The 26,396-nt window shown below is 39.3% G+C and overlaps 53 non-coding genes and 4 pseudogenes across 53 annotated transcripts; all 57 read left to right on the top strand.

The window, feature by feature from the left end:
- Positions 1-44: 44 nt before the first annotated feature.
- On the top strand, positions 45-163 carry LOC146024318 (5S ribosomal RNA). The gene has a single exon (XR_014453703.1). It is a non-coding gene; the product is annotated as a 5S ribosomal RNA (ribosomal RNA).
- Positions 164-508: 345 nt separating this feature from the next.
- Positions 509-627, top strand: LOC146023020 (5S ribosomal RNA). Its single transcript, XR_014452452.1, has one exon. It is a non-coding gene; the product is annotated as a 5S ribosomal RNA (ribosomal RNA).
- Positions 628-971: 344 nt separating this feature from the next.
- LOC146024118 (5S ribosomal RNA) lies at positions 972-1,090 on the top strand. Its single transcript, XR_014453510.1, has one exon. It is a non-coding gene; the product is annotated as a 5S ribosomal RNA (ribosomal RNA).
- A 346-nt stretch (positions 1,091-1,436) lies between these two features.
- Positions 1,437-1,555, top strand: LOC146024951 (5S ribosomal RNA; annotated as a pseudogene).
- A 345-nt stretch (positions 1,556-1,900) lies between these two features.
- On the top strand, positions 1,901-2,019 carry LOC146023795 (5S ribosomal RNA). Its single transcript, XR_014453200.1, has one exon. It is a non-coding gene; the product is annotated as a 5S ribosomal RNA (ribosomal RNA).
- Positions 2,020-2,363: 344 nt separating this feature from the next.
- On the top strand, positions 2,364-2,482 carry LOC146023315 (5S ribosomal RNA). Its single transcript, XR_014452737.1, has one exon. It is a non-coding gene; the product is annotated as a 5S ribosomal RNA (ribosomal RNA).
- Positions 2,483-2,828: 346 nt separating this feature from the next.
- On the top strand, positions 2,829-2,947 carry LOC146024307 (5S ribosomal RNA). Its single transcript, XR_014453692.1, has one exon. It is a non-coding gene; the product is annotated as a 5S ribosomal RNA (ribosomal RNA).
- Positions 2,948-3,292: 345 nt separating this feature from the next.
- On the top strand, positions 3,293-3,411 carry LOC146022080 (5S ribosomal RNA). Its single transcript, XR_014451548.1, has one exon. It is a non-coding gene; the product is annotated as a 5S ribosomal RNA (ribosomal RNA).
- A 345-nt stretch (positions 3,412-3,756) lies between these two features.
- On the top strand, positions 3,757-3,875 carry LOC146024200 (5S ribosomal RNA). The gene has a single exon (XR_014453589.1). It is a non-coding gene; the product is annotated as a 5S ribosomal RNA (ribosomal RNA).
- A 344-nt stretch (positions 3,876-4,219) lies between these two features.
- Positions 4,220-4,338, top strand: LOC146024104 (5S ribosomal RNA). Its single transcript, XR_014453497.1, has one exon. It is a non-coding gene; the product is annotated as a 5S ribosomal RNA (ribosomal RNA).
- Positions 4,339-4,684: 346 nt separating this feature from the next.
- On the top strand, positions 4,685-4,803 carry LOC146024145 (5S ribosomal RNA). Its single transcript, XR_014453536.1, has one exon. It is a non-coding gene; the product is annotated as a 5S ribosomal RNA (ribosomal RNA).
- Positions 4,804-5,148: 345 nt separating this feature from the next.
- LOC146023794 (5S ribosomal RNA) lies at positions 5,149-5,267 on the top strand. The gene has a single exon (XR_014453199.1). It is a non-coding gene; the product is annotated as a 5S ribosomal RNA (ribosomal RNA).
- A 344-nt stretch (positions 5,268-5,611) lies between these two features.
- On the top strand, positions 5,612-5,730 carry LOC146023314 (5S ribosomal RNA). The gene has a single exon (XR_014452736.1). It is a non-coding gene; the product is annotated as a 5S ribosomal RNA (ribosomal RNA).
- Positions 5,731-6,076: 346 nt separating this feature from the next.
- LOC146024295 (5S ribosomal RNA) lies at positions 6,077-6,195 on the top strand. Its single transcript, XR_014453681.1, has one exon. It is a non-coding gene; the product is annotated as a 5S ribosomal RNA (ribosomal RNA).
- A 345-nt stretch (positions 6,196-6,540) lies between these two features.
- Positions 6,541-6,659, top strand: LOC146022079 (5S ribosomal RNA). Its single transcript, XR_014451547.1, has one exon. It is a non-coding gene; the product is annotated as a 5S ribosomal RNA (ribosomal RNA).
- A 345-nt stretch (positions 6,660-7,004) lies between these two features.
- LOC146024199 (5S ribosomal RNA) lies at positions 7,005-7,123 on the top strand. Its single transcript, XR_014453588.1, has one exon. It is a non-coding gene; the product is annotated as a 5S ribosomal RNA (ribosomal RNA).
- A 344-nt stretch (positions 7,124-7,467) lies between these two features.
- LOC146024103 (5S ribosomal RNA) lies at positions 7,468-7,586 on the top strand. Its single transcript, XR_014453496.1, has one exon. It is a non-coding gene; the product is annotated as a 5S ribosomal RNA (ribosomal RNA).
- Positions 7,587-7,932: 346 nt separating this feature from the next.
- Positions 7,933-8,051, top strand: LOC146021646 (5S ribosomal RNA). The gene has a single exon (XR_014451124.1). It is a non-coding gene; the product is annotated as a 5S ribosomal RNA (ribosomal RNA).
- A 345-nt stretch (positions 8,052-8,396) lies between these two features.
- Positions 8,397-8,515, top strand: LOC146024284 (5S ribosomal RNA). The gene has a single exon (XR_014453670.1). It is a non-coding gene; the product is annotated as a 5S ribosomal RNA (ribosomal RNA).
- Positions 8,516-8,861: 346 nt separating this feature from the next.
- On the top strand, positions 8,862-8,980 carry LOC146023975 (5S ribosomal RNA). Its single transcript, XR_014453374.1, has one exon. It is a non-coding gene; the product is annotated as a 5S ribosomal RNA (ribosomal RNA).
- A 345-nt stretch (positions 8,981-9,325) lies between these two features.
- LOC146023303 (5S ribosomal RNA) lies at positions 9,326-9,444 on the top strand. The gene has a single exon (XR_014452725.1). It is a non-coding gene; the product is annotated as a 5S ribosomal RNA (ribosomal RNA).
- A 345-nt stretch (positions 9,445-9,789) lies between these two features.
- Positions 9,790-9,908, top strand: LOC146025110 (5S ribosomal RNA; annotated as a pseudogene).
- A 346-nt stretch (positions 9,909-10,254) lies between these two features.
- LOC146022728 (5S ribosomal RNA) lies at positions 10,255-10,373 on the top strand. The gene has a single exon (XR_014452172.1). It is a non-coding gene; the product is annotated as a 5S ribosomal RNA (ribosomal RNA).
- Positions 10,374-10,717: 344 nt separating this feature from the next.
- On the top strand, positions 10,718-10,836 carry LOC146022394 (5S ribosomal RNA). Its single transcript, XR_014451852.1, has one exon. It is a non-coding gene; the product is annotated as a 5S ribosomal RNA (ribosomal RNA).
- Positions 10,837-11,182: 346 nt separating this feature from the next.
- LOC146021645 (5S ribosomal RNA) lies at positions 11,183-11,301 on the top strand. Its single transcript, XR_014451123.1, has one exon. It is a non-coding gene; the product is annotated as a 5S ribosomal RNA (ribosomal RNA).
- A 345-nt stretch (positions 11,302-11,646) lies between these two features.
- On the top strand, positions 11,647-11,765 carry LOC146024273 (5S ribosomal RNA). The gene has a single exon (XR_014453659.1). It is a non-coding gene; the product is annotated as a 5S ribosomal RNA (ribosomal RNA).
- Positions 11,766-12,110: 345 nt separating this feature from the next.
- Positions 12,111-12,229, top strand: LOC146022393 (5S ribosomal RNA). Its single transcript, XR_014451851.1, has one exon. It is a non-coding gene; the product is annotated as a 5S ribosomal RNA (ribosomal RNA).
- Positions 12,230-12,574: 345 nt separating this feature from the next.
- LOC146021422 (5S ribosomal RNA) lies at positions 12,575-12,693 on the top strand. Its single transcript, XR_014450909.1, has one exon. It is a non-coding gene; the product is annotated as a 5S ribosomal RNA (ribosomal RNA).
- A 345-nt stretch (positions 12,694-13,038) lies between these two features.
- LOC146024734 (5S ribosomal RNA) lies at positions 13,039-13,157 on the top strand (annotated as a pseudogene).
- A 345-nt stretch (positions 13,158-13,502) lies between these two features.
- Positions 13,503-13,621, top strand: LOC146021703 (5S ribosomal RNA). The gene has a single exon (XR_014451180.1). It is a non-coding gene; the product is annotated as a 5S ribosomal RNA (ribosomal RNA).
- A 345-nt stretch (positions 13,622-13,966) lies between these two features.
- LOC146024262 (5S ribosomal RNA) lies at positions 13,967-14,085 on the top strand. Its single transcript, XR_014453648.1, has one exon. It is a non-coding gene; the product is annotated as a 5S ribosomal RNA (ribosomal RNA).
- A 345-nt stretch (positions 14,086-14,430) lies between these two features.
- LOC146023019 (5S ribosomal RNA) lies at positions 14,431-14,549 on the top strand. The gene has a single exon (XR_014452451.1). It is a non-coding gene; the product is annotated as a 5S ribosomal RNA (ribosomal RNA).
- A 344-nt stretch (positions 14,550-14,893) lies between these two features.
- Positions 14,894-15,012, top strand: LOC146024117 (5S ribosomal RNA). Its single transcript, XR_014453509.1, has one exon. It is a non-coding gene; the product is annotated as a 5S ribosomal RNA (ribosomal RNA).
- A 346-nt stretch (positions 15,013-15,358) lies between these two features.
- On the top strand, positions 15,359-15,477 carry LOC146024144 (5S ribosomal RNA). The gene has a single exon (XR_014453535.1). It is a non-coding gene; the product is annotated as a 5S ribosomal RNA (ribosomal RNA).
- A 345-nt stretch (positions 15,478-15,822) lies between these two features.
- On the top strand, positions 15,823-15,941 carry LOC146023793 (5S ribosomal RNA). Its single transcript, XR_014453198.1, has one exon. It is a non-coding gene; the product is annotated as a 5S ribosomal RNA (ribosomal RNA).
- Positions 15,942-16,285: 344 nt separating this feature from the next.
- LOC146023313 (5S ribosomal RNA) lies at positions 16,286-16,404 on the top strand. Its single transcript, XR_014452735.1, has one exon. It is a non-coding gene; the product is annotated as a 5S ribosomal RNA (ribosomal RNA).
- Positions 16,405-16,750: 346 nt separating this feature from the next.
- On the top strand, positions 16,751-16,869 carry LOC146024249 (5S ribosomal RNA). The gene has a single exon (XR_014453637.1). It is a non-coding gene; the product is annotated as a 5S ribosomal RNA (ribosomal RNA).
- A 345-nt stretch (positions 16,870-17,214) lies between these two features.
- LOC146022078 (5S ribosomal RNA) lies at positions 17,215-17,333 on the top strand. The gene has a single exon (XR_014451546.1). It is a non-coding gene; the product is annotated as a 5S ribosomal RNA (ribosomal RNA).
- A 345-nt stretch (positions 17,334-17,678) lies between these two features.
- LOC146021702 (5S ribosomal RNA) lies at positions 17,679-17,797 on the top strand. The gene has a single exon (XR_014451179.1). It is a non-coding gene; the product is annotated as a 5S ribosomal RNA (ribosomal RNA).
- A 345-nt stretch (positions 17,798-18,142) lies between these two features.
- Positions 18,143-18,261, top strand: LOC146024237 (5S ribosomal RNA). Its single transcript, XR_014453625.1, has one exon. It is a non-coding gene; the product is annotated as a 5S ribosomal RNA (ribosomal RNA).
- A 345-nt stretch (positions 18,262-18,606) lies between these two features.
- LOC146023018 (5S ribosomal RNA) lies at positions 18,607-18,725 on the top strand. The gene has a single exon (XR_014452450.1). It is a non-coding gene; the product is annotated as a 5S ribosomal RNA (ribosomal RNA).
- A 344-nt stretch (positions 18,726-19,069) lies between these two features.
- On the top strand, positions 19,070-19,188 carry LOC146024707 (5S ribosomal RNA; annotated as a pseudogene).
- Positions 19,189-19,534: 346 nt separating this feature from the next.
- Positions 19,535-19,653, top strand: LOC146024143 (5S ribosomal RNA). The gene has a single exon (XR_014453534.1). It is a non-coding gene; the product is annotated as a 5S ribosomal RNA (ribosomal RNA).
- Positions 19,654-19,998: 345 nt separating this feature from the next.
- On the top strand, positions 19,999-20,117 carry LOC146023792 (5S ribosomal RNA). The gene has a single exon (XR_014453197.1). It is a non-coding gene; the product is annotated as a 5S ribosomal RNA (ribosomal RNA).
- Positions 20,118-20,461: 344 nt separating this feature from the next.
- Positions 20,462-20,580, top strand: LOC146023312 (5S ribosomal RNA). Its single transcript, XR_014452734.1, has one exon. It is a non-coding gene; the product is annotated as a 5S ribosomal RNA (ribosomal RNA).
- A 346-nt stretch (positions 20,581-20,926) lies between these two features.
- On the top strand, positions 20,927-21,045 carry LOC146024225 (5S ribosomal RNA). Its single transcript, XR_014453614.1, has one exon. It is a non-coding gene; the product is annotated as a 5S ribosomal RNA (ribosomal RNA).
- A 345-nt stretch (positions 21,046-21,390) lies between these two features.
- Positions 21,391-21,509, top strand: LOC146022077 (5S ribosomal RNA). The gene has a single exon (XR_014451545.1). It is a non-coding gene; the product is annotated as a 5S ribosomal RNA (ribosomal RNA).
- Positions 21,510-21,854: 345 nt separating this feature from the next.
- On the top strand, positions 21,855-21,973 carry LOC146024197 (5S ribosomal RNA). Its single transcript, XR_014453587.1, has one exon. It is a non-coding gene; the product is annotated as a 5S ribosomal RNA (ribosomal RNA).
- A 344-nt stretch (positions 21,974-22,317) lies between these two features.
- Positions 22,318-22,436, top strand: LOC146024102 (5S ribosomal RNA). The gene has a single exon (XR_014453495.1). It is a non-coding gene; the product is annotated as a 5S ribosomal RNA (ribosomal RNA).
- A 346-nt stretch (positions 22,437-22,782) lies between these two features.
- Positions 22,783-22,901, top strand: LOC146024142 (5S ribosomal RNA). Its single transcript, XR_014453533.1, has one exon. It is a non-coding gene; the product is annotated as a 5S ribosomal RNA (ribosomal RNA).
- A 345-nt stretch (positions 22,902-23,246) lies between these two features.
- On the top strand, positions 23,247-23,365 carry LOC146023791 (5S ribosomal RNA). Its single transcript, XR_014453196.1, has one exon. It is a non-coding gene; the product is annotated as a 5S ribosomal RNA (ribosomal RNA).
- Positions 23,366-23,709: 344 nt separating this feature from the next.
- LOC146023310 (5S ribosomal RNA) lies at positions 23,710-23,828 on the top strand. Its single transcript, XR_014452732.1, has one exon. It is a non-coding gene; the product is annotated as a 5S ribosomal RNA (ribosomal RNA).
- Positions 23,829-24,174: 346 nt separating this feature from the next.
- On the top strand, positions 24,175-24,293 carry LOC146024214 (5S ribosomal RNA). The gene has a single exon (XR_014453603.1). It is a non-coding gene; the product is annotated as a 5S ribosomal RNA (ribosomal RNA).
- Positions 24,294-24,638: 345 nt separating this feature from the next.
- On the top strand, positions 24,639-24,757 carry LOC146022076 (5S ribosomal RNA). The gene has a single exon (XR_014451544.1). It is a non-coding gene; the product is annotated as a 5S ribosomal RNA (ribosomal RNA).
- Positions 24,758-25,101: 344 nt separating this feature from the next.
- Positions 25,102-25,220, top strand: LOC146024196 (5S ribosomal RNA). The gene has a single exon (XR_014453586.1). It is a non-coding gene; the product is annotated as a 5S ribosomal RNA (ribosomal RNA).
- A 344-nt stretch (positions 25,221-25,564) lies between these two features.
- Positions 25,565-25,683, top strand: LOC146024101 (5S ribosomal RNA). Its single transcript, XR_014453494.1, has one exon. It is a non-coding gene; the product is annotated as a 5S ribosomal RNA (ribosomal RNA).
- A 344-nt stretch (positions 25,684-26,027) lies between these two features.
- On the top strand, positions 26,028-26,146 carry LOC146021644 (5S ribosomal RNA). The gene has a single exon (XR_014451122.1). It is a non-coding gene; the product is annotated as a 5S ribosomal RNA (ribosomal RNA).
- Positions 26,147-26,396: the final 250 nt, after the last annotated feature.

Below are 26,396 nucleotides of genomic sequence, written 5' to 3'. Positions count from 1 at the left end.
CCTGGTGATAGAAGTAGAAGAGGGCAAAAAAGTGCCTGTATCTCACCTACAGCCATACCACATTGGATATGCCCAATCTCGTCTGATCTTGGAAGCTAAGCAGTGTTGGGCCTGGTTAGTACTTGGGTGGGAGACCACATGGGAACACCAGGTGCTGTAGGTTTTTTCACATTACTGGCAAATTGTTTTTATTCTCTATCTATTTAAATTGGAAACTTTTTCTTTTTATTGCCAGCACAGACATTTAGAAGAGGTCAAACATACACAATAGCCATCACCTAAAGACTTACCACACTGTTTAGGCCCAATTCTAACTGCTTTTGGCAGCTAAACAGTGTTGAGCCTCTTTAGTAGTTTAATTTAAGATCCCCTGCTAATATCATGTCCTGTAGGTCTTTTTACATTGCCAACACATGATTTTTTTCAGTAAGCAAAAACAGTTACGAAACTTTTTTATTAGCTTACCTGGTGATAGAAGTAGAAGAGGGCAAAAAAGTGCCTGTATCTCACCTACAGCCATACCACATTGGATATGCCCAATCTCGTCTGATCTTGGAAGCTATGCAGTGTTGGGCCTGGTTAGTACTTGGGTGGGAGACCACATGGGAACACCAGGTGCTGTAGGTTTTTTCACATTACTGGCAAATTGTTTTTATTCTCTAGCTATTTAAATTGGAAACTTTTTCTTTTTATTGCCTGTAGAGACATTTGTAAGAGGTCAAACAGACACAATAGCCATCACCTAAAGACTTACCACCCTGTTTAGGCCCAATTCCAACTGCTTTTGGCAGCTAAACAGTGTTGAGCCTCTTTAGTAGTTTAATTTAAGATCCCCTGCTAATATCATGTCCTGTAGGTCTTTTTACATTACCAACACATGATTTTTTTCAGTAAGCAAAAACAGTTAGGAAGCTTTTTTATTAGCTTACCTGGTGATAGAAGAGAAGAGGGCAAAAAAGAGCATGTATCTCACCTACAGCCATACCACATTGAATAGGCCCAATCTCGTCTGATCTTGGAAGCTAAGCAGTGTTGGGCCTGGTTAGTACTTGGGTGGGAGACCACATGGGAACACCAGTTGCTGTAGGTTTTTTCACATTACTGGCAAATTGTTTTTATTCTCTAGCTATTTAAATTGGAAACTTTTTCTTTTTATTGCCAGTACAGACATTTGGAAGAGGTCAAACAGACACAATAGCCATCACCTAAAGACTTACCACACTGTTTAGGCCCAATTCCAACTGCTTTTGGCAGCTAAACAGTGTATGAGCCTCTTTAGTAGTTTCATTTAAGATCCCCTGCTAATATCATGTCCTGTAGGTATTTTTACATTACCAAAACATGATTTTTTTCATTAAGCCAAAACAGTTAGGAAACTTTTTTATTAGCTTACCTGGTGATAGAAGTAGAAAAGGGCAAAAAAGTGCATGTATCTCACCTACAGCCATAACACATTGGATAGGCCCAATCTCGTCTGATCTTGGAAGCTAAGCAGTGTTGGGCCTGGTTAGTACTTGGGTGGGAGACCACATGGGAACACCAGTTGCTGTAGGTTTTTTCACATTACTGGCAAATTGTTTTTATTCTCTATCTATTTAAATTGGAAACTTTTTCTTTTTATTGCCAGCACAGACATTTAGAAGAGGTCAAACATACACAATAGCCATCACCTAAAGACTTACCACACTGTTTAGGCCCAATTCCAACTGCTTTTGGCAGCTAAACAGTGTTGAGCCTCTTTAGTAGTTTAATTTAAGATCCCCTGGTAAAATCATGTCCTGTAGGTCTTTTTACATTGCCAACACATGATTTTTTTCAGTAAGCAAAAACAGTTACGAAACTTTTTTATTAGCTTACCTGGTGATAGAAGTAGAAGAGGGCAAAAAAGTGCCTGTATCTCACCTACAGCCATACCACATTGGATATGCCCAATCTCGTCTGATCTTGGAAGCTAGGCAGTGTTGGGCCTGGTTAGTACTTGGGTGGGAGACCACATGGGAACACCAGGTACTGTAGGTTTTTTCACATTACTGGCAAATTGTTTTTATTCTCTAGCTATTTAAATTGGAAACTTTTTCTTTTTATTGCCAGCACAGACATTTAGAAGAGGTCAAACAGACACAATAGCCATCACCTAAAGACTTACCACACTGTTTAGGCCCAATTCCAACTGCTTTTGGCAGCTAAACAGTGTTGAGCCTCTTTAGTAGTTTAATTTAAGATCCCCTGCTAATATCATGTCCTGTAGGTCTTTTTACATTACCAACACATGATTTTTTTCAGTAAGCAAAAACAGTTAGGAAGCTTTTTTATTAGCTTACCTGGTGATAGAAGAGAAGAGGGCAAAAAAGAGCATGTATCTCACCAACAGCCATACCACATTGGATAGGCCCAATCTCGTCTGATCTTGGAAGCTAAGCAGTGTTGGGCCTGGTTAGTACTTGGGTGGGAGACCACATGGGAACACCTGGTGCTGTAGGTTTTTTCCACATTACTGGCAAATTGTTTTTATTCTCTATCTATTTAAATTGGAAACTTTTTCTTTTTATTGCCAGCACAGACATTTAGAAGAGGTCAAACATACACAATAGCCATCACCTAAAGACTTACCACACTGTTTAGGCCCAATTCCAACTGCTTTTGGCAGCTAAACAGTGTTGAGCCTCTTTAGTAGTTTAATTTAAGATCCCCTGCTAATATCATGTCCTGTAGGTCTTTTTACATTGCCAACACATGATTTTTGTCAGTAAGCAAAAACAGTTACGAAACTTTTTTATTAGCTTACCTGGTGATAGAAGTAGAAGAGGGCAAAAAAGTGCCTGTATCTCACCTACAGCCATACCACATTGGATATGCCCAATCTCGTCTGATCTTGGAAGCTAAGCAGTGTTGGGCCTGGTTAGTACTTGGGTGGGAGACCACATGGGAACACCAGGTGCTGTAGGTTTTTTCACATTACTGGCAAATTGTTTTTATTCTCTAGCTATTTAAATTGGAAACTTTTTCTTTTTATTGCCAGCACAGACATTTAGAAGAGGTCAAACATACACAATAGCCATCACCTAAAGACTTACCACACTGTTTAGGCCCAATTCTAACTGCTTTTGGCAGCTAAACAGTGTTGAGCCTCTTTAGTAGTTTAATTTAAGATCCCCTGCTAATATCATGTCCTGTAGGTCTTTTTACATTGCCAACACATGATTTTTTTCATTAAGCCAAAACAGTTAGGAAACTTTTTTATTAGCTTACCTGGTGATAGAAGTAGAAGAGGGCAAAAAAGTGCATGTATCTCACCTACAGCCATACCACATTGGATAGGCCCAATCTCGTCTGATCTTGGAAGCTAAGCAGTGTTGGGCCTGGTTAGTACTTGGGTGGGAGACCACATGGGAACACCAGGTGCTGTAGGTTTTTTCACATTACTGGCAAATTGTTTTTATTCTCTATCTATTTAAATTGGAAACTTTTTCTTTTTATTGCCAGCACAGACATTTAGAAGAGGTCAAACATACACAATAGCCATCACCTAAAGACTTACCACACTGTTTAGGCCCAATTCCAACTGCTTTTGGCAGCTAAACAGTGTTGAGCCTCTTTAGTAGTTTAATTTAAGATCCCCTGCTCATATCATGTTATGTAGGTCTTTTTACATTGCCAACACATGATTTTTTTCAGTAAGCAAAAACAGTTACGAAACTTTTTTATTAGCTTACCTGGTGATAGAAGTAGAAGAGGGCAAAAAAGTGCCTGTATCTCACCTACAGCCATACCACATTGGATATGCCCAATCTTGTCTGATCTTGGAAGCTAAGCAGTGTTGGGCCTGGTTAGTACTTGGGTGGGAGACCTCATGGGAACACCAGGTGCTTTAGGTTTTTTCACATTACTGGCAAATTGTTTTTATTCTCTAGCTATTTAAATTGGAAACTTTTTCTTTTTATTGCCTGTAGAGACATTTGTAAGAGGTCAAACAGACACAATAGCCATCACCTAAAGACTTACCACACTGTTTAGGCCCAATTCCAACTGCTTTTGGCAGCTAAACAGTGTTGAGCCTCTTTAGTAGTTTAATTTAAGATCCCCTGCTAATATCATGTCCTGTAGGTCTTTTTACATTACCAACACATGATTTTTTTCAGTAAGCAAAAACAGTTAGGAAGCTTTTTTATTAGCTTACCTGGTGATAGAAGAGAAGAGGGCAAAAAAGAGCATGTATCTCACCTACAGCCATACCACGTTGGATAGGCCCAATCTTGTCTGATCTTGGAAGCTAAGCAGTGTTGGGCCTGGTTAGTACTTGGGTGGGAGACCACATGGGAACACCTGGTGCTGTAGGTTTTTTAACATTACTGGCAAATTGTTTTTATTCTCTAGCTATTTAAATTGGAAACTTTTTCTTTTTATTGCCAGTACAGACATTTGGAAGAGGTCAAACAGACACAATAGCCATCACCTAAAGACTTACCACACTGTTTAGGCCCAATTCCAACTGCTTTTGGCAGCTAAACAGTGTATGAGCCTCTTTAGTAGTTTCATTTAAGATCCCCTGCTAATATCATGTCCTGTAGGTATTTTTACATTACCAAAACATGATTTTTTTCATTAAGCCAAAACAGTTAGGAAACTTTTTTATTAGCTTACCTGGTGATAGAAGTAGAAAAGGGCAAAAAAGTGCATGTATCTCACCTACAGCCATACCACATTGGATAGGCCCAATCTCGTCTGATCTTGGAAGCTAAGCAGTGTTGGGCCTGGTTAGTACTTGGGTGGGAGACCACATGGGAACACCAGTTGCTGTAGGTTTTTTCACATTACTGGCAAATTGTTTTTATTCTCTATCTATTTAAATTGGAAACTTTTTCTTTTTATTGCCAGCACAGACATTTAGAAGAGGTCAAACATACACAATAGCCATCACCTAAAGACTTACCACACTGTTTAGGCCCAATTCCAACTGCTTTTGGCAGCTAAACAGTGTTGAGCCTCTTTAGTAGTTTAATTTAAGATCCCCTGGTAAAATCATGTCCTGTAGGTCTTTTTACATTGCCAACACATGATTTTTTTCAGTAAGCAAAAACAGTTACGAAACTTTTTTATTAGCTTACCTGGTGATAGAAGTAGAAGAGGGCAAAAAAGTGCCTGTATCTCACCTACAGCCATACCACATTGGATATGCCCAATCTCGTCTGATCTTGGAAGCTAGGCAGTGTTGGGCCTGGTTAGTACTTGGGTGGGAGACCACATGGGAACACCAGGTACTGTAGGTTTTTTCACATTACTGGCAAATTGTTTTTATTCTCTAGCTATTTAAATTGGAAACTTTTTCTTTTTATTGCCAGCACAGACATTTAGAAGAGGTCAAACAGACACAATAGCCATCACCTAAAGACTTACCACACTGTTTAGGCCCAATTCCAACTGCTTTTGGCAGCTAAACAGTGTTGAGCCTCTTTAGTAGTTTAATTTAAGATCCCCTGCTAATATCATGTCCTGTAGGTCTTTTTACATTACCAACACATGATTTTTTTCAGTAAGCAAAAACAGTTAGGAAGCTTTTTTATTAGCTTACCTGGTGATAGAAGAGAAGAGGGCAAAAAAGAGCATGTATCTCACCAACAGCCATACCACATTGGATAGGCCCAATCTCGTCTGATCTTGGAAGCTAAGCAGTGTTGGGCCTGGTTAGTACTTGGGTGGGAGACCACATGGGAACACCTGGTGCTGTAGGTTTTTTCCACATTACTGGCAAATTGTTTTTATTCTCTATCTATTTAAATTGGAAACTTTTTCTTTTTATTGCCAGCACAGACATTTAGAAGAGGTCAAACATACACAATAGCCATCACCTAAAGACTTACCACACTGTTTAGGCCCAATTCCAACTGCTTTTGGCAGCTAAACAGTGTTGAGCCTCTTTAGTAGTTTAATTTAAGATCCCCTGCTAATATCATGTCCTGTAGGTCTTTTTACATTGCCAACACATGATTTTTGTCAGTAAGCAAAAACAGTTACGAAACTTTTTTATTAGCTTACCTGGTGATAGAAGTAGAAGAGGGCAAAAAAGTGCCTGTATCTCACCTACAGCCATACCACATTGGATATGCCCAATCTCGTCTGATCTTGGAAGCTAAGCAGTGTTGGGCCTGGTTAGTACTTGGGTGGGAGACCACATGGGAACACCAGGTGCTGTAGGTTTTTTCACATTACTGGCAAATTGTTTTTATTCTCTAGCTATTTAAATTGGAAACTTTTTCTTTTTATTGCCAGCACAGACATTTAGAAGAGGTCAAACATACACAATAGCCATCACCTAAAGACTTACCACACTGTTTAGGCCCAATTCTAACTGCTTTTGGCAGCTAAACAGTGTTGAGCCTCTTTAGTAGTTTAATTTAAGATCCCCTGCTAATATCATGTCCTGTAGGTCTTTTTACATTGCCAACACATGATTTTTTTCATTAAGCCAAAACAGTTAGGAAACTTTTTTATTAGCTTACCTGGTGATAGAAGTAGAAGAGGGCAAAAAAGTGCATGTATCTCACCTACAGCCATACCACATTGGATAGGCCCAATCTCGTCTGATCTTGGAAGCTAAGCAGTGTTGGGCCTGGTTAGTACTTGGGTGGGAGACCACATGGGAACACCAGGTGCTGTAGGTTTTTTCACATTACTGGCAAATTGTTTTTATTCTCTATCTATTTAAATTGGAAACTTTTTCTTTTTATTGCCAGCACAGACATTTAGAAGAGGTCAAACATACACAATAGCCATCACCTAAAGACTTACCACACTGTTTAGGCCCAATTCCAACTGCTTTTGGCAGCTAAACAGTGTTGAGCCTCTTTAGTAGTTTAATTTAAGATCCCCTGCTCATATCATGTTATGTAGGTCTTTTTACATTGCCAACACATGATTTTTTTCAGTAAGCAAAAACAGTTACGAAACTTTTTTATTAGCTTACCTGGTGATAGAAGTAGAAGAGGGCAAAAAAGTGCCTGTATCTCACCTACAGCCATACCACATTGGATATGCCCAATCTTGTCTGATCTTGGAAGCTAAGCAGTGTTGGGCCTGGTTAGTACTTGGGTGGGAGACCTCATGGGAACACCAGGTGCTTTAGGTTTTTTCACATTACTGGCAAATTGTTTTTATTCTCTAGCTATTTAAATTGGAAACTTTTTCTTTTTATTGCCTGTAGAGACATTTGTAAGAGGTCAAACAGACACAATAGCCATCACCTAAAGACTTACCACACTGTTTAGGCCCAATTCCAACTGCTTTTGGCAGCTAAACAGTGTTGAGCCTCTTTAGTAGTTTAATTTAAGATCCCCTGCTAATATCATGTCCTGTAGGTCTTTTTACATTACCAACACATGATTTTTTTCAGTAAGCAAAAACAGTTAGGAAGCTTTTTTATTAGCTTACCTGGTGATAGAAGAGAAGAGGGCAAAAAAGAGCATGTATCTCACCTACAGCCATACCACGTTGGATAGGCCCAATCTTGTCTGATCTTGGAAGCTAAGCAGTGTTGGGCCTGGTTAGTACTTGGGTGGGAGACCACATGGGAACACCTGGTGCTGTAGGTTTTTTAACATTACTGGCAAATTGTTTTTATTCTCTAGCTATTTAAATTGGAAACTTTTTCTTTTTATTGCCAGTACAGACATTTGGAAGAGGTCAAACAGACACAATAGCCATCACCTAAAGACTTACCACACTGTTTAGGCCCAATTCCAACTGCTTTTGGCAGCTAAACAGTGTATGAGCCTCTTTAGTAGTTTAATTTAAGATCCCCTGCTAATATCATGTCCTGTAGGTCTTTTTACATTGCCAACACATGATTTTTTTCAGTAAGCAAAAACAGTTACGAAACTTTTTTATTAGCTTACCTGGTGATAGAAGTAGAAGAGGGCAAAAAAGTGCTTGTATCTCACCTACAGCCATACCACATTGGATATGCCCAATCTCGTCTGATCTTGGAAGCTAAGCAGTGTTGGGCCTGGTTAGTACTTGTGTGGGAGACCACATGGGAACACCAGGTGCTGTAGGTTTTTTCACATTACTGGCAAATTGTTTTTATTCTCTAGCTATTTAAATTGGAAACTATTTCTTTTTATTGCCTGTAGAGACATTTGTAAGAGGTCAAACAGACACAATAGCCATCACCTAAAGACTTACCACACTGTTTAGGCCCAATTCCAACTGCTTTTGGCAGCTAAACAGTGTTGAGCCTCTTTAGTAGTTTAATTTAAGATCCCCTGCTAATATCATGTCCTGTAGGTCTTTTTACATTGCCAACATATGATTTTTTTCAGTAAGCAAAAACAGTTACGAAACTTTTTTATTAGCTTACCTGGTGATAGAAGTAGAAGAGGGCAAAAAAGTGCCTGTATCTCACCTACAGCCATACCACATTGGATATGCCCAATCTCGTCTGATCTTGGAAGCTAAGCAGTGTTGGGCCTGGTTAGTACTTGGGTGGGAGACCACATGGGAACACCAGGTGCTGTAGGTTTTTTCACATTACTGGCAAATTGTTTTTATTCTTCTAGCTATTTAAATTGGAAACTTTTTCTTTTTATTGCCTGTAGAGACATTTGTAAGAGGTCAAACAGACACAATAGCCATCACCTAAAGACTTACCACACTGTTTAGGCCCAATTCCAACTGCTTTTGGCAGCTAAACAATGTTGAGCCTCTTTAGTAGTTTCATTTAAGATCCCCTGCTAATATCATGTCCTGTAGGTCTTTTTACATTACCAACACATGATTTTTTTCAGTAAGCAAAAACAGTTAGGAAGCTTTTTTATTAGCTTACCTGGTGATAGAAGTAGAAGAGGGCAAAACAGTGCATGTATCTCACCTACAGCCATACCACATTGGATAGGCCCAATCTCGTCTGATCTTGGAAGCTATGCAGTGTTGGGCCTGGTTAGTACTTGGGTGGGAGACCACATGGGAACACCAGGTGCTGTAGGTTTTTTCACATTACTGGCAAATTGTTTTTATTCTCTATCTATTTAAATTGGAAACTTTTTCTTTTTATTGCCAGCACAGACATTTAGAAGAGGTCAAACATACACAATAGCCATCACCTAAAGACTTACCACACTGTTTAGGCCCAATTCTAACTGCTTTTGGCAGCTAAACAGTGTTGAGCCTCTTTAGTAGTTTAATTTAAGATCCCCTGCTAATATCATGTCCTGTAGGTCTTTTTACATTGCCAACACATGATTTTTTTCAGTAAGCAAAAACAGTTACGAAACTTTTTTATTAGCTTACCTGGTGATAGAAGTAGAAGAGGGCAAAAAAGTGCCTGTATCTCACCTACAGCCGTACCACATTGGATATGCCCAGTCTCGTCTGATCTTGGAAGCTAAGCAGTGTTGGGCCTGGTTAGTACTTGGGTGGGAGACCACATGGGAACACCAGGTGCTGTAGGTTTTTTCACATTACTGGCAAATTGTTTTTATTCTCTAGCTATTTAAATTGGAAACTTTTTCTTTTTATTGCCTGTAGAGACATTTGTAAGAGGTCAAACAGACACAATAGCCATCACCTAAAGACTTACCACACTGTTTAGGCCCAATTCCAACTGCTTTTGGCAGCTAAACAGTGTTGAGCCTCTTTAGTAGTTTAATTTAAGATCCCCTGCTAATATCATGTCCTGTAGGTCTTTTTACATTGCCAACACATGATTTTTTTCAGTAAGCAAAAACAGTTACGAAACTTTTTTATTAGCTTACCTGGTGATAGAAGTAGAAGAGGGCAAAAAAGTGCCTGTACCACACCTACAGCCATACCACATTGGATATGCCCAATCTCGTCTGATCTTAGAAGCTAAGCAGTGTTGGGCCTGGTTAGAACTTGGCTGGGAGACCACATGGGAACACCAGTTGCTGTAGGTTTTTTCACATTACTGGCAAATTGTTTTTATTCTCTAGCTATTTAAATTGGAAACTTTTTCTTTTTATTGCCAGTACAGACATTTGGAAGAGGTCAAACAGACACAATAGCCATCACCTAAAGACTTACCACACTGTTTAGGCCCAATTCCAACTGCTTTTGGCAGCTAAACAGTGTATGAGCCTCTTTAGTAGTTTCATTTAAGATCCCCTGCTAATATCATGTCCTGTAGGTCTTTTTACATTACCAAAACATAATTTTTTTCATTAAACCAAAACAGTTAGGAAACTTTTTTATTAGCTTACCTGGTGATAGAAGTAGAAGAGGGCAAAAAAGTGCATGTATCTCACCTACAGCCATACCACATTGGATAGGCCCAATCTCGTCTGATCTTGGAAGCTAAGCAGTGTTGGGCCTGGTTAGTACTTAGGTGGGAGACCACATGGGAACACCAGGTGCTGTAGGTTTTTTCACATTACTGGCAAATTGTTTTTATTCTCTATCTATTTAAATTGGAAACTTTTTCTTTTTATTGCCAGCACAGACATTTAGAAGAGGTCAAACATACACAATAGCCATCACCTAAAGACTTACCACACTGTTTAGGCCCAATTCCAACTGCTTTTGGCAGCTAAACAGTGTTGAGCCTCTTTAGTAGTTTAATTTAAGATCCCCTGCTAATATCATGTTATGTAGGTCTTTTTACATTGCCAACACATGATTTTTTTCAGTAAGCAAAAACAGTTAGGAAGCTTTTTTATTAGCTTACCTGGTGATAGAAGAGAAGAGGGCAAAAAAGAGCATGTATCTCACCTACAGCCATACCACATTGGATAGGCCCAATCTCGTCTGATCTTGGAAGCTAAGCAGTGTTGGGCCTGGTTAGTACTTGGGTGGGAGACCACATGGGAACACCTGGTGCTGTAGGTTTTTTAACATTACTGGCAAATTGTTTTTATTCTCTAGCTATTTAAATTGGAAACTTTTTCTTTTTATTGCCAGTACAGACATTTGGAAGAGGTCAAACAGACACAATAGCCATCACCTAAAGACTTACCACACTGTTTAGGCCCAATTCCAACTGCTTTTGGCAGCTAAACAGTGTATGAGCCTCTTTAGTAGTTTAATTTAAGATCCCCTGCTAATATCATGTCCTGTAGGTCTTTTTACATTGCCAACACATGATTTTTTTCAGTAAGCAAAAACAGTTACGAAACTTTTTTATTAGCTTACCTGGTGATAGAAGTAGAAGAGGGCAAAAAAGTGCCTGTATCTCACCTACAGCCATACCACATTGGATATGCCCAATCTCGTCTGATCTTGGAAGCTAAGCAGTGTTGGGCCTGGTTAGTACTTGTGTGGGAGACCACATGGGAACACCAGGTGCTGTAGGTTTTTTCACATTACTGGCAAATTGTTTTTATTCTCTAGCTATTTAAATTGGAAACTTTTTCTTTTTATTGCCTGTAGAGACATTTGTAAGAGGTCAAACAGACACAATAGCCATCACCTAAAGACTTACCACACTGTTTAGGCCCAATTCCAACTGCTTTTGGCAGCTAAACAGTGTTGAGCCTCTTTAGTAGTTTAATTTAAGATCCCCTGCTAATATCATGTCCTGTAGGTCTTTTTACATTGCCAACATATGATTTTTTTCAGTAAGCAAAAACAGTTACGAAACTTTTTTATTAGCTTACCTGGTGATAGAAGTAGAAGAGGGCAAAAAAGTGCCTGTATCTCACCTACAGCCATACCACATTGGATATGCCCAATCTCGTCTGATCTTGGAAGCTAAGCAGTGTTGGGCCTGGTTAGTACTTGGGTGGGAGACCACATGGGAACACCAGGTGCTGTAGGTTTTTTCACATTACTGGCAAATTGTTTTTATTCTCTAGCTATTTAAATTGGAAACTTTTTCTTTTTATTGCCTGTAGAGACATTTGGAAGAGGTCAAACAGACACAATAGCCATCACCTAAAGACTTACCACACTGTTTAGGCCCAATTCCAACTGCTTTTGGCAGCAAAACAATGTTGAGCCTCTTTAGTAGTTTCATTTAAGATCCCCTGCTAATATCATGTCCTGTAGGTCTTTTTACATTACCAACACATGATTTTTTTCAGTAAGCAAAAACAGTTAGGAAGCTTTTTTATTAGCTTACCTGGTGATAGAAGTAGAAGAGGGCAAAACAGTGCATGTATCTCACCTACAGCCATACCACATTGGATAGGCCCAATCTCGTCTGATCTTGGAAGCTAAGCAGTGTTGGGCCTGGTTAGTACTTGGGTGGGAGACCACATGGGAACACCTGGTGCTGTAGGTTTTTTAACATTACTGGCAAATTGTTTTTATTCTCTAGCTATTTAAATTGGAAACTTTTTCTTTTTATTGCCAGTACAGACAATTGGAAGAGGTCAAACAGACACAATAGCCATCACCTAAAGACTTACCACACTGTTTAGGCCCAATTCCAACTGCTTTTGGCAGCTAAACAGTGTTGAGCCTCTTTAGTAGTTTAATTTAAGATCCCCTGCTAATATCATGTCCTGTAGGTCTTTTTACATTGCCAACACATGATTTTTTTCAGTAAGCAAAAACAGTTACGAAACTTTTTTATTAGCTTACCTGGTGATAGAAGTAGAAGAGGGCAAAAAAGTGCCTGTATCTCACCTACAGCCATACCACGTTGGATATGCCCAATCTCGTCTGATCTTGGAAGCTAAGCAGTGTTGGGCCTGGTTAGTACTTGGGTGGGAGACCACATGGGAACACCAGGTGCTGTAGGTTTTTTCACATTACTGGCAAATTGTTTTTATTCTCTAGCTATTTAAATTGGAAACTTTTTCTTTTTATTGCCTGTAGAGACATTTGTAAGAGGTCAAACAGACACAATAGCCATCACCTAAAGACTTACCACACTGTTTAGGCCCAATTCCAACTGCTTTTGGCAGCTAAACAATGTTGAGCCTCTTTAGTAGTTTCATTTAAGATCCCCTGCTAATATCATGTCCTGTAGGTCTTTTTACATTACCAACACATGATTTTTTTCAGTAAGCAAAAACAGTTAGGAAGCTTTTTTATTAGCTTACCTGGTGATAGAAGTAGAAGAGGGCAAAACAGTGCATGTATCTCACCTACAGCCATACCACATTGGATAGGCACAATCTCGTCTGATCTTGGAAGCTATGCAGTGTTGGGCCTGGTTAGTACTTGGGTGGGAGACCACATGGGAACACCAGGTGCTGTAGGTTTTTTCACATTACTGGCAAATTGTTTTTATTCTCTATCTATTTAAATTGGAAACTTTTTCTTTTTATTGCCAGCACAGACATTTAGAAGAGGTCAAACATACACAATAGCCATCACCTAAAGACTTACCACACTGTTTAGGCCCAATTCTAACTGCTTTTGGCAGCAAAACAGTGTTGAGCCTCTTTAGTAGTTTAATTTAAGATCCCCTGCTAATATCATGTCCTGTAGGTCTTTTTACATTGCCAACACATGATTTTTTTCAGTAAGCAAAAACAGTTACGAAACTTTTTTATTAGCTTACCTGGTGATAGAAGTAGAAGAGGGCAAAAAAGTGCCTGTATCTCACCTACAGCCGTACCACATTGGATATGCCCAATCTCGTCTGATCTTGGAAGCTAAGCAGTGTTGGGCCTGGTTAGTACTTGGGTGGGAGACCACATGGGAACACCAGGTGCTGTAGGTTTTTTCACATTACTGGCAAATTGTTTTTATTCTCTAGCTATTTAAATTGGAAACTTTTTCTTTTTATTGCCTGTAGAGACATTTGTAAGAGGTCAAACAGACACAATAGCCATCACCTAAAGTCTTACCACACTGTTTAGGCCCAATTCCAACTGCTTTTGGCAGCTAAACAGTGTTGAGCCTCTTTAGTAGTTTAATTTAAGATCCCCTGCTAATATCATGTCCTGTAGGTCTTTTTACATTGCCAACACATGATTTTTTTCAGTAAGCAAAAACAGTTACGAAACTTTTTTATTAGCTTACCTGGTGATAGAAGTAGAAGAGGGCAAAAAAGTGCCTGTATCTCACCTACAGCCATACCACATTGGATATGCCCAATCTCGTCTGATCTTGGAAGCTAAGCAGTGTTGGGCCTGGTTAGTACTTGGGTGGGAGACCACATGGGAACACCAGGTGCTGTAGGTTTTTTCACATTACTGGCAAATTGTTTTTATTCTCTATCTATTTAAATTGGAAACTTTTTCTTTTTATTGCCAGCACAGACATTTAGAAGAGGTCAAACATACACAATAGCCATCACCTAAAGACTTACCACACTGTTTAGGCCCAATTCTAACTGCTTTTGGCAGCTAAACAGTGTTGAGCCTCTTTAGTAGTTTAATTTAAGATCCCCTGCTAATATCATGTCCTGTAGGTCTTTTTACATTGCCAACACATGATTTTTTTCAGTAAGCAAAAACAGTTACGAAACTTTTTTATTAGCTTACCTGGTGATAGAAGTAGAAGAGGGCAAAAAAGTGCCTGTATCTCACCTACAGCCATACCACATTGGATATGCCCAATCTCGTCTGATCTTGGAAGCTATGCAGTGTTGGGCCTGGTTAGTACTTGGGTGGGAGACCACATGGGAACACCAGGTGCTGTAGGTTTTTTCACATTACTGGCAAATTGTTTTTATTCTCTAGCTATTTAAATTGGAAACTTTTTCTTTTTATTGCCTGTAGAGACATTTGTAAGAGGTCAAACAGACACAATAGCCATCACCTAAAGACTTACCACCCTGTTTAGGCCCAATTCCAACTGCTTTTGGCAGCTAAACAGTGTTGAGCCTCTTTAGTAGTTTAATTTAAGATCCCCTGCTAATATCATGTCCTGTAGGTCTTTTTACATTACCAACACATGATTTTTTTCAGTAAGCAAAAACAGTTAGGAAGCTTTTTTATTAGCTTACCTGGTGATAGAAGAGAAGAGGGCAAAAAAGAGCATGTATCTCACCTACAGCCATACCACATTGAATAGGCCCAATCTCGTCTGATCTTGGAAGCTAAGCAGTGTTGGGCCTGGTTAGTACTTGGGTGGGAGACCACATGGGAACACCAGTTGCTGTAGGTTTTTTCACATTACTGGCAAATTGTTTTTATTCTCTAGCTATTTAAATTGGAAACTTTTTCTTTTTATTGCCAGTACAGACATTTGGAAGAGGTCAAACAGACACAATAGCCATCACCTAAAGACTTACCACACTGTTTAGGCCCAATTCCAACTGCTTTTGGCAGCTAAACAGTGTATGAGCCTCTTTAGTAGTTTCATTTAAGATCCCCTGCTAATATCATGTCCTGTAGGTATTTTTACATTACCAAAACATGATTTTTTTCATTAAGCCAAAACAGTTAGGAAACTTTTTTATTAGCTTACCTGGTGATAGAAGTAGAAAAGGGCAAAAAAGTGCATGTATCTCACCTACAGCCATACCACATTGGATAGGCCCAATCTCGTCTGATCTTGGAAGCTAAGCAGTGTTGGGCCTGGTTAGTACTTGGGTGGGAGACCACATGGGAACACCAGTTGCTGTAGGTTTTTTCACATTACTGGCAAATTGTTTTTATTCTCTATCTATTTAAATTGGAAACTTTTTCTTTTTATTGCCAGCACAGACATTTAGAAGAGGTCAAACATACACAATAGCCATCACCTAAAGACTTACCACACTGTTTAGGCCCAATTCCAACTGCTTTTGGCAGCTAAACAGTGTTGAGCCTCTTTAGTAGTTTAATTTAAGATCCCCTGGTAAAATCATGTCCTGTAGGTCTTTTTACATTGCCAACACATGATTTTTTTCAGTAAGCAAAAACAGTTACGAAACTTTTTTATTAGCTTACCTGGTGATAGAAGTAGAAGAGGGCAAAAAAGTGCCTGTATCTCACCTACAGCCATACCACATTGGATATGCCCAATCTCGTCTGATCTTGGAAGCTAGGCAGTGTTGGGCCTGGTTAGTACTTGGGTGGGAGACCACATGGGAACACCAGGTACTGTAGGTTTTTTCACATTACTGGCAAATTGTTTTTATTCTCTAGCTATTTAAATTGGAAACTTTTTCTTTTTATTGCCAGCACAGACATTTAGAAGAGGTCAAACAGACACAATAGCCATCACCTAAAGACTTACCACACTGTTTAGGCCCAATTCCAACTGCTTTTGGCAGCTAAACAGTGTTGAGCCTCTTTAGTAGTTTAATTTAAGATCCCCTGCTAATATCATGTCCTGTAGGTCTTTTTACATTACCAACACATGATTTTTTTCAGTAAGCAAAAACAGTTAGGAAGCTTTTTTATTAGCTTACCTGGTGATAGAAGAGAAGAGGGCAAAAAAGAGCATGGATCTCACCAACAGCCATACCACATTGGATAGGCCCAATCTCGTCTGATCTTGGAAGCTAAGCAGTGTTGGGCCTGGTTAGTACTTGGGTGGGAGACCACATGGGAACACCTGGTGCTGTAGGTTTTTTCCACATTACTGGCAAATTGTTTTTATTCTCTATCTATTTAAATTGGAAACTTTTTCTTTTTATTGCCAGCACAGACATTTAGAAGAGGTCAAACATACACAATAGCCATCACCTAAAGACTTACCACACTGTTTAGGCCCAATTCCAACTGATTTTGGCAGCTAAACAGTGTTGAGCCTCTTTAGTAGTTTAATTTAAGATCCCCTGCTAATATCATGTCCTGTAGGTCTTTTTACATTGCCAACACATGATTTTTGTCAGTAAGCAAAAACAGTTACGAAACTTTTTTATTAGCTTACCTGGTGATAGAAGTAGAAGAGGGCAAAAAAGTGCCTGTATCTCACCTACAGCCATACCACATTGGATATGCCCAATCTCGTCTGATCTTGGAAGCTAAGCAGTGTTGGGCCTGGTTAGTACTTGGGTGGGAGACCACATGGGAACACCAGGTGCTGTAGGTTTTTTCACATTACTGGCAAATTGTTTTTATTCTCTAGCTATTTAAATTGGAAACTTTTTCTTTTTATTGCCAGCACAGACATTTAGAAGAGGTCAAACATACACAATAGCCATCACCTAAAGACTTACCACACTGTTTAGGCCCAATTCTAACTGCTTTTGGCAGCTAAACAGTGTTGAGCCTCTTTAGTAGTTTAATTTAAGATCCCCTGCTAATATCATGTCCTGTAGGTCTTTTTACATTGCCAACACATGATTTTTTTCATTAAGCCAAAACAGTTAGGAAACTTTTTTATTAGCTTACCTGGTGATAGAAGTAGAAGAGGGCAAAAAAGTGCATGTATCTCACCTACAGCCATACCACATTGGATAGGCCCAATCTCGTCTGATCTTGGAAGCTAAGCAGTGTTGGGCCTGGTTAGTACTTGGGTGGGAGACCACATGGGAACACCAGGTGCTGTAGGTTTTTTCACATTACTGGCAAATTGTTTTTATTCTCTATCTATTTAAATTGGAAACTTTTTCTTTTTATTGCCAGCACAGACATTTAGAAGAGGTCAAACATACACAATAGCCATCACCTAAAGACTTACCACACTGTTTAGGCCCAATTCCAACTGCTTTTGGCAGCTAAACAGTGTTGAGCCTCTTTAGTAGTTTAATTTAAGATCCCCTGCTCATATCATGTTATGTAGGTCTTTTTACATTGCCAACACATGATTTTTTTCAGTAAGCAAAAACAGTTACGAAACTTTTTTATTAGCTTACCTGGTGATAGAAGTAGAAGAGGGCAAAAAAGTGCCTGTATCTCACCTACAGCCGTACCACATTGGATATGCCCAATCTCGTCTGATCTTGGAAGCTAAGCAGTGTTGGGCCTGGTTAGTACTTGGGTGGGAGACCACATGGGAACACCAGGTGCTGTAGGTTTTTTCACATTACTGGCAAATTGTTTTTATTCTCTAGCTATTTAAATTGGAAACTTTTTCTTTTTATTGCCTGTAGAGACATTTGTAAGAGGTCAAACAGACACAATAGCCATCACCTAAAGACTTACCACACTGTTTAGGCCCAATTCCAACTGCTTTTGGCAGCTAAACAGTGTTGAGCCTCTTTAGTAGTTTAATTTAAGATCCCCTGCTAATATCATGTCCTGTAGGTCTTTTTACATTGCCAACACATGATTTTTTTCAGTAAGCAAAAACAGTTACGAAACTTTTTTATTAGCTTACCTGGTGATAGAAGTAGAAGAGGGCAAAAAAGTGCCTGTATCTCACCTACAGCCATACCACATTGGATATGCCCAATCTCGTCTGATCTTGGAAGCTAAGCAGTGTTGGGCCTGGTTAGTACTTGGGTGGGAGACCACATGGGAACACCAGGTGCTGTAGGTTTTTTCACATTACTGGCAAATTGTTTTTATTCTCTATCTATTTAAATTGGAAACTTTTTCTTTTTATTGCCAGCACAGACATTTAGAAGAGGTCAAACATACACAATAGCCATCACCTAAAGACTTACCACACTGTTTAGGCCCAATTCTAACTGCTTTTGGCAGCTAAACAGTGTTGAGCCTCTTTAGTAGTTTAATTTAAGATCCCCTGCTAATATCATGTCCTGTAGGTCTTTTTACATTGCCAACACATGATTTTTTTCAGTAAGCAAAAACAGTTACGAAACTTTTTTATTAGCTTACCTGGTGATAGAAGTAGAAGAGGGCAAAAAAGTGCCTGTATCTCACCTACAGCCATACCACATTGGATATGCCCAATCTCGTCTGATCTTGGAAGCTATGCAGTGTTGGGCCTGGTTAGTACTTGGGTGGGAGACCACATGGGAACACCAGGTGCTGTAGGTTTTTTCACATTACTGGCAAATTGTTTTTATTCTCTAGCTATTTAAATTGGAAACTTTTTCTTTTTATTGCCTGTAGAGACATTTGTAAGAGGTCAAACAGACACAATAGCCATCACCTAAAGACTTACCACCCTGTTTAGGCCCAATTCCAACTGCTTTTGGCAGCTAAACAGTGTTGAGCCTCTTTAGTAGTTTAATTTAAGATCCCCTGCTAATATCATGTCCTGTAGGTCTTTTTACATTACCAACACATGATTTTTTTCAGTAAGCAAAAACAGTTAGGAAGCTTTTTTATTAGCTTACCTGGTGATAGAAGAGAAGAGGGCAAAAAAGAGCATGTATCTCACCTACAGCCATACCACATTGAATAGGCCCAATCTCGTCTGATCTTGGAAGCTAAGCAGTGTTGGGCCTGCTTAGTACTTGGGTGGGAGACCACATGGGAACACCAGTTGCTGTAGGTTTTTTCACATTACTGGCAAATTGTTTTTATTCTCTAGCTATTTAAATTGGAAACTTTTTCTTTTTATTGCCAGTACAGACATTTGGAAGAGGTCAAACAGACACAATAGCCATCACCTAAAGACTTACCACACTGTTTAGGCCCAATTCCAACTGCTTTTGGCAGCTAAACAGTGTATGAGCCTCTTTAGTAGTTTCATTTAAGATCCCCTGCTAATATCATGTCCTGTAGGTATTTTTACATTACCAAAACATGATTTTTTTCATTAAGCCAAAACAGTTAGGAAACTTTTTTATTAGCTTACCTGGTGATAGAAGTAGAAAAGGGCAAAAAAGTGCATGTATCTCACCTACAGCCATACCACATTGGATAGGCCCAATCTCGTCTGATCTTGGAAGCTAAGCAGTGTTGGGCCTGGTTAGTACTTGGGTGGGAGACCACATGGGAACACCAGTTGCTGTAGGTTTTTTCACATTACTGGCAAATTGTTTTTATTCTCTATCTATTTAAATTGGAAACTTTTTCTTTTTATTGCCAGCACAGACATTTAGAAGAGGTCAAACATACACAATAGCCATCACCTAAAGACTTACCACACTGTTTAGGCCCAATTCCAACTGCTTTTGGCAGCTAAACAGTGTTGAGCCTCTTTAGTAGTTTAATTTAAGATCCCCTGGTAAAATCATGTCCTGTAGGTCTTTTTACATTGCCAACACATGATTTTTTTCAGTAAGCAAAAACAGTTACGAAACTTTTTTATTAGCTTACCTGGTGATAGAAGTAGAAGAGGGCAAAAAAGTGCCTGTATCTCACCTACAGCCATACCACATTGGATATGCCCAATCTCGTCTGATCTTGGAAGCTAGGCAGTGTTGGGCCTGGTTAGTACTTGGGTGGGAGACCACATGGGAACACCAGGTACTGTAGGTTTTTTCACATTACTGGCAAATTGTTTTTATTCTCTAGCTATTTAAATTGGAAACTTTTTCTTTTTATTGCCAGCACAGACATTTAGAAGAGGTCAAACAGACACAATAGCCATCACCTAAAGACTTACCACACTGTTTAGGCCCAATTCCAACTGCTTTTGGCAGCTAAACAGTGTTGAGCCTCTTTAGTAGTTTAATTTAAGATCCCCTGCTAATATCATGTCCTGTAGGTCTTTTTACATTACCAACACATGATTTTTTTCAGTAAGCAAAAACAGTTAGGAAGCTTTTTTATTAGCTTACCTGGTGATAGAAGAGAAGAGGGCAAAAAAGAGCATGTATCTCACCAACAGCCATACCACATTGGATAGGCCCAATCTCGTCTGATCTTGGAAGCTAAGCAGTGTTGGGCCTGGTTAGTACTTGGGTGGGAGACCACATGGGAACACCTGGTGCTGTAGGTTTTTTCCACATTACTGGCAAATTGTTTTTATTCTCTATCTATTTAAATTGGAAACTTTTTCTTTTTATTGCCAGCACAGACATTTAGAAGAGGTCAAACATACACAATAGCCATCACCTAAAGACTTACCACACTGTTTAGGCCCAATTCCAACTGCTTTTGGCAGCTAAACAGTGTTGAGCCTCTTTAGTAGTTTAATTTAAGATCCCCTGCTAATATCATGTCCTGTAGGTCTTTTTACATTGCCAACACATGATTTTTGTCAGTAAGCAAAAACAGTTACGAAACTTTTTTATTAGCTTACCTGGTGATAGAAGTAGAAGAGGGCAAAAAAGTGCCTGTATCTCACCTACAGCCATACCACATTGGATATGCCCAATCTCGTCTGATCTTGGAAGCTAAGCAGTGTTGGGCCTGGTTAGTACTTGGGTGGGAGACCACATGGGAACACCAGGTGCTGTAGGTTTTTTCACATTACTGGCAAATTGTTTTTATTCTCTAGCTATTTAAATTGGAAACTTTTTCTTTTTATTGCCAGCACAGACATTTAGAAGAGGTCAAACATACACAATAGCCATCACCTAAAGACTTACCACACTGTTTAGGCCCAATTCTAACTGCTTTTGGCAGCTAAACAGTGTTGAGCCTCTTTAGTAGTTTAATTTAAGATCCCCTGCTAATATCATGTCCTGTAGGTCTTTTTACATTGCCAACACATGATTTTTTTCATTAAGCCAAAACAGTTAGGAAACTTTTTTATTAGCTTACCTGGTGATAGAAGTAGAAGAGGGCAAAAAAGTGCATGTATCTCACCTACAGCCATACCACATTGGATAGGCCCAATCTCGTCTGATCTTGGAAGCTAAGCAGTGTTGGGCCTGGTTAGTACTTGGGTGGGAGACCACATGGGAACACCAGGTGCTGTAGGTTTTTTCACATTACTGGCAAATTGTTTTTATTCTCTATCTATTTAAATTGGAAACTTTTTCTTTTTATTGCCAGCACAGACATTTAGAAGAGGTCAAACATACACAATAGCCATCACCTAAAGACTTACCACACTGTTTAGGCCCAATTCCAACTGCTTTTGGCAGCTAAACAGTGTTGAGCCTCTTTAGTAGTTTAATTTAAGATCCCCTGCTCATATCATGTTATGTAGGTCTTTTTACATTGCCAACACATGATTTTTTTCAGTAAGCAAAAACAGTTACGAAACTTTTTTATTAGCTTACCTGGTGATAGAAGTAGAAGAGGGCAAAAAAGTGCCTGTATCTCACCTACAGCCATACCACATTGGATATGCCCAATCTTGTCTGATCTTGGAAGCTAAGCAGTGTTGGGCCTGGTTAGTACTTGGGTGGGAGACCTCATGGGAACACCAGGTGCTTTAGGTTTTTTCACATTACTGGCAAATTGTTTTTATTCTCTAGCTATTTAAATTGGAAACTTTTTCTTTTTATTGCCTGTAGAGACATTTGTAAGAGGTCAAACAGACACAATAGCCATCACCTAAAGACTTACCACACTGTTTAGGCCCAATTCCAACTGCTTTTGGCAGCTAAACAGTGTTGAGCCTCTTTAGTAGTTTAATTTAAGATCCCCTGCTAATATCATGTCCTGTAGGTCTTTTTACATTACCAACACATGATTTTTTTCAGTAAGCAAAAACAGTTAGGAAGCTTTTTTATTAGCTTACCTGGTGATAGAAGAGAAGAGGGCAAAAAAGAGCATGTATCTCACCTACAGCCATACCACGTTGGATAGGCCCAATCTTGTCTGATCTTGGAAGCTAAGCAGTGTTGGGCCTGGTTAGTACTTGGGTGGGAGACCACATGGGAACACCTGGTGCTGTAGGTTTTTTAACATTACTGGCAAATTGTTTTTATTCTCTAGCTATTTAAATTGGAAACTTTTTCTTTTTATTGCCAGTACAGACATTTGGAAGAGGTCAAACAGACACAATAGCCATCACCTAAAGACTTACCACACTGTTTAGGCCCAATTCCAACTGCTTTTGGCAGCTAAACAGTGTATGAGCCTCTTTAGTAGTTTCATTTAAGATCCCCTGCTAATATCATGTCCTGTAGGTATTTTTACATTACCAAAACATGATTTTTTTCATTAAGCCAAAACAGTTAGGAAACTTTTTTATTAGCTTACCTGGTGATAGAAGTAGAAAAGGGCAAAAAAGTGCATGTATCTCACCTACAGCCATACCACATTGGATAGGCCCAATCTCGTCTGATCTTGGAAGCTAAGCAGTGTTGGGCCTGGTTAGTACTTGGGTGGGAGACCACATGGGAACACCAGTTGCTGTAGGTTTTTTCACATTACTGGCAAATTGTTTTTATTCTCTATCTATTTAAATTGGAAACTTTTTCTTTTTATTGCCAGCACAGACATTTAGAAGAGGTCAAACATACACAATAGCCATCACCTAAAGACTTACCACACTGTTTAGGCCCAATTCCAACTGCTTTTGGCAGCTAAACAGTGTTGAGCCTCTTTAGTAGTTTAATTTAAGATCCCCTGGTAAAATCATGTCCTGTAGGTCTTTTTACATTGCCAACACATGATTTTTTTCAGTAAGCAAAAACAGTTACGAAACTTTTTTATTAGCTTACCTGGTGATAGAAGTAGAAGAGGGCAAAAAAGTGCCTGTATCTCACCTACAGCCATACCACATTGGATATGCCCAATCTCGTCTGATCTTGGAAGCTAGGCAGTGTTGGGCCTGGTTAGTACTTGGGTGGGAGACCACATGGGAACACCAGGTACTGTAGGTTTTTTCACATTACTGGCAAATTGTTTTTATTCTCTAGCTATTTAAATTGGAAACTTTTTCTTTTTATTGCCAGCACAGACATTTAGAAGAGGTCAAACAGACACAATAGCCATCACCTAAAGACTTACCACACTGTTTAGGCCCAATTCCAACTGCTTTTGGCAGCTAAACAGTGTTGAGCCTCTTTAGTAGTTTAATTTAAGATCCCCTGCTAATATCATGTCCTGTAGGTCTTTTTACATTACCAACACATGATTTTTTTCAGTAAGCAAAAACAGTTAGGAAGCTTTTTTATTAGCTTACCTGGTGATAGAAGAGAAGAGGGCAAAAAAGAGCATGTATCTCACCAACAGCCATACCACATTGGATAGGCCCAATCTCGTCTGATCTTGGAAGCTAAGCAGTGTTGGGCCTGGTTAGTACTTGGGTGGGAGACCACATGGGAACACCTGGTGCTGTAGGTTTTTTCCACATTACTGGCAAATTGTTTTTATTCTCTATCTATTTAAATTGGAAACTTTTTCTTTTTATTGCCAGCACAGACATTTAGAAGAGGTCAAACATACACAATAGCCATCACCTAAAGACTTACCACACTGTTTAGGCCCAATTCCAACTGCTTTTGGCAGCTAAACAGTGTTGAGCCTCTTTAGTAGTTTAATTTAAGATCCCCTGCTAATATCATGTCCTGTAGGTCTTTTTACATTGCCAACACATGATTTTTGTCAGTAAGCAAAAACAGTTACGAAACTTTTTTATTAGCTTACCTGGTGATAGAAGTAGAAGAGGGCAAAAAAGTGCCTGTATCTCACCTACAGCCATACCACATTGGATATGCCCAATCTCGTCTGATCTTGGAAGCTAAGCAGTGTTGGGCCTGGTTAGTACTTGGGTGGGAGACCACATGGGAACACCAGGTGCTGTAGGTTTTTTCACATTACTGGCAAATTGTTTTTATTCTCTAGCTATTTAAATTGGAAACTTTTTCTTTTTATTGCCAGCACAGACATTTAGAAGAGGTCAAACATACACAATAGCCATCACCTAAAGACTTACCACACTGTTTAGGCCCAATTCTAACTGCTTTTGGCAGCTAAACAGTGTTGAGCCTCTTTAGTAGTTTAATTTAAGATCCCCTGCTAATATCATGTCCTGTAGGTCTTTTTACATTGCCAACACATGATTTTTTTCATTAAGCCAAAACAGTTAGGAAACTTTTTTATTAGCTTACCTGGTGATAGAAGTAGAAGAGGGCAAAAAAGTGCATGTATCTCACCTACAGCCATACCACATTGGATAGGCCCAATCTCGTCTGATCTTGGAAGCTAAGCAGTGTTGGGCCTGGTTAGTACTTGGGTGGGAGACCACATGGGAACACCAGGTGCTGTAGGTTTTTTCACATTACTGGCAAATTGTTTTTATTCTCTATCTATTTAAATTGGAAACTTTTTCTTTTTATTGCCAGCACAGACATTTAGAAGAGGTCAAACATACACAATAGCCATCACCTAAAGACTTACCACACTGTTTAGGCCCAATTCCAACTGCTTTTGGCAGCTAAACAGTGTTGAGCCTCTTTAGTAGTTTAATTTAAGATCCCCTGCTCATATCATGTTATGTAGGTCTTTTACATTGCCAACACATGATTTTTTTCAGTAAGCAAAAACAGTTACGAAACTTTTTTATTAGCTTACCTGGTGATAGAAGTAGAAGAGGGCAAAAAAGTGCCTGTATCTCACCTACAGCCATACCACATTGGATATGCCCAATCTTGTCTGATCTTGGAAGCTAAGCAGTGTTGGGCCTGGTTAGTACTTGGGTGGGAGACCTCATGGGAACACCAGGTGCTTTAGGTTTTTTCACATTACTGGCAAATTGTTTTTATTCTCTAGCTATTTAAATTGGAAACTTTTTCTTTTTATTGCCTGTAGAGACATTTGTAAGAGGTCAAACAGACACAATAGCCATCACCTAAAGACTTACCACACTGTTTAGGCCCAATTCCAACTGCTTTTGGCAGCTAAACAGTGTTGAGCCTCTTTAGTAGTTTAATTTAAGATCCCCTGCTAATATCATGTCCTGTAGGTCTTTTTACATTACCAACACATGATTTTTTTCAGTAAGCAAAAACAGTTAGGAAGCTTTTTTATTAGCTTACCTGGTGATAGAAGAGAAGAGGGCAAAAAAGAGCATGTATCTCACCTACAGCCATACCACGTTGGATAGGCCCAATCTTGTCTGATCTTGGAAGCTAAGCAGTGTTGGGCCTGGTTAGTACTTGGGTGGGAGACCACATGGGAACACCTGGTGCTGTAGGTTTTTAACATTACTGGCAAATTGTTTTTATTCTCTAGCTATTTAAATTGGAAACTTTTTCTTTTTATTGCCAGTACAGACATTTGGAAGAGGTCAAACAGACACAATAGCCATCACCTAAAGACTTACCACACTGTTTAGGCCCAATTCCAACTGCTTTTGGCAGCTAAACAGTGTATGAGCCTCTTTAGTAGTTTAATTTAAGATCCCCTGCTAATATCATGTCCTGTAGGTCTTTTTACATTGCCAACACATGATTTTTTTCAGTAAGCAAAACAGTTACGAAACTTTTTTATTAGCTTACCTGGTGATAGAAGTAGAAGAGGGCAAAAAAGTGCTTGTATCTCACCTACAGCCATACCACATTGGATATGCCCAATCTCGTCTGATCTTGGAAGCTAAGCAGTGTTGGGCCTGGTTAGTACTTGTGTGGGAGACCACATGGGAACACCAGGTGCTGTAGGTTTTTTCACATTACTGGCAAATTGTTTTTATTCTCTAGCTATTTAAATTGGAAACTATTCTTTTTATTGCCTGTAGAGACATTGTAAGAGGTCAAACAGACACAATAGCCATCACCTAAAGACTTACCACACTGTTTAGGCCCAATTCCAACTGCTTTTGGCAGCTAAACAGTGTTGAGCCTCTTTAGTAGTTTAATTTAAGATCCCCTGCTAATATCATGTCCTGTAGGTCTTTTTACATTGCCAACATAA

Source organism: Crinia signifera, chromosome 7 (genome assembly GCF_055691185.1).
Source record: "Crinia signifera chromosome 7, ASM5569118v1, whole genome shotgun sequence".
NCBI lineage: Eukaryota > Metazoa > Chordata > Amphibia > Anura > Myobatrachidae > Crinia > Crinia signifera.
The sequence above is the reverse complement of the archived record's forward strand: the minus strand, read 5'-3'. Positions and strand labels throughout refer to the sequence as shown.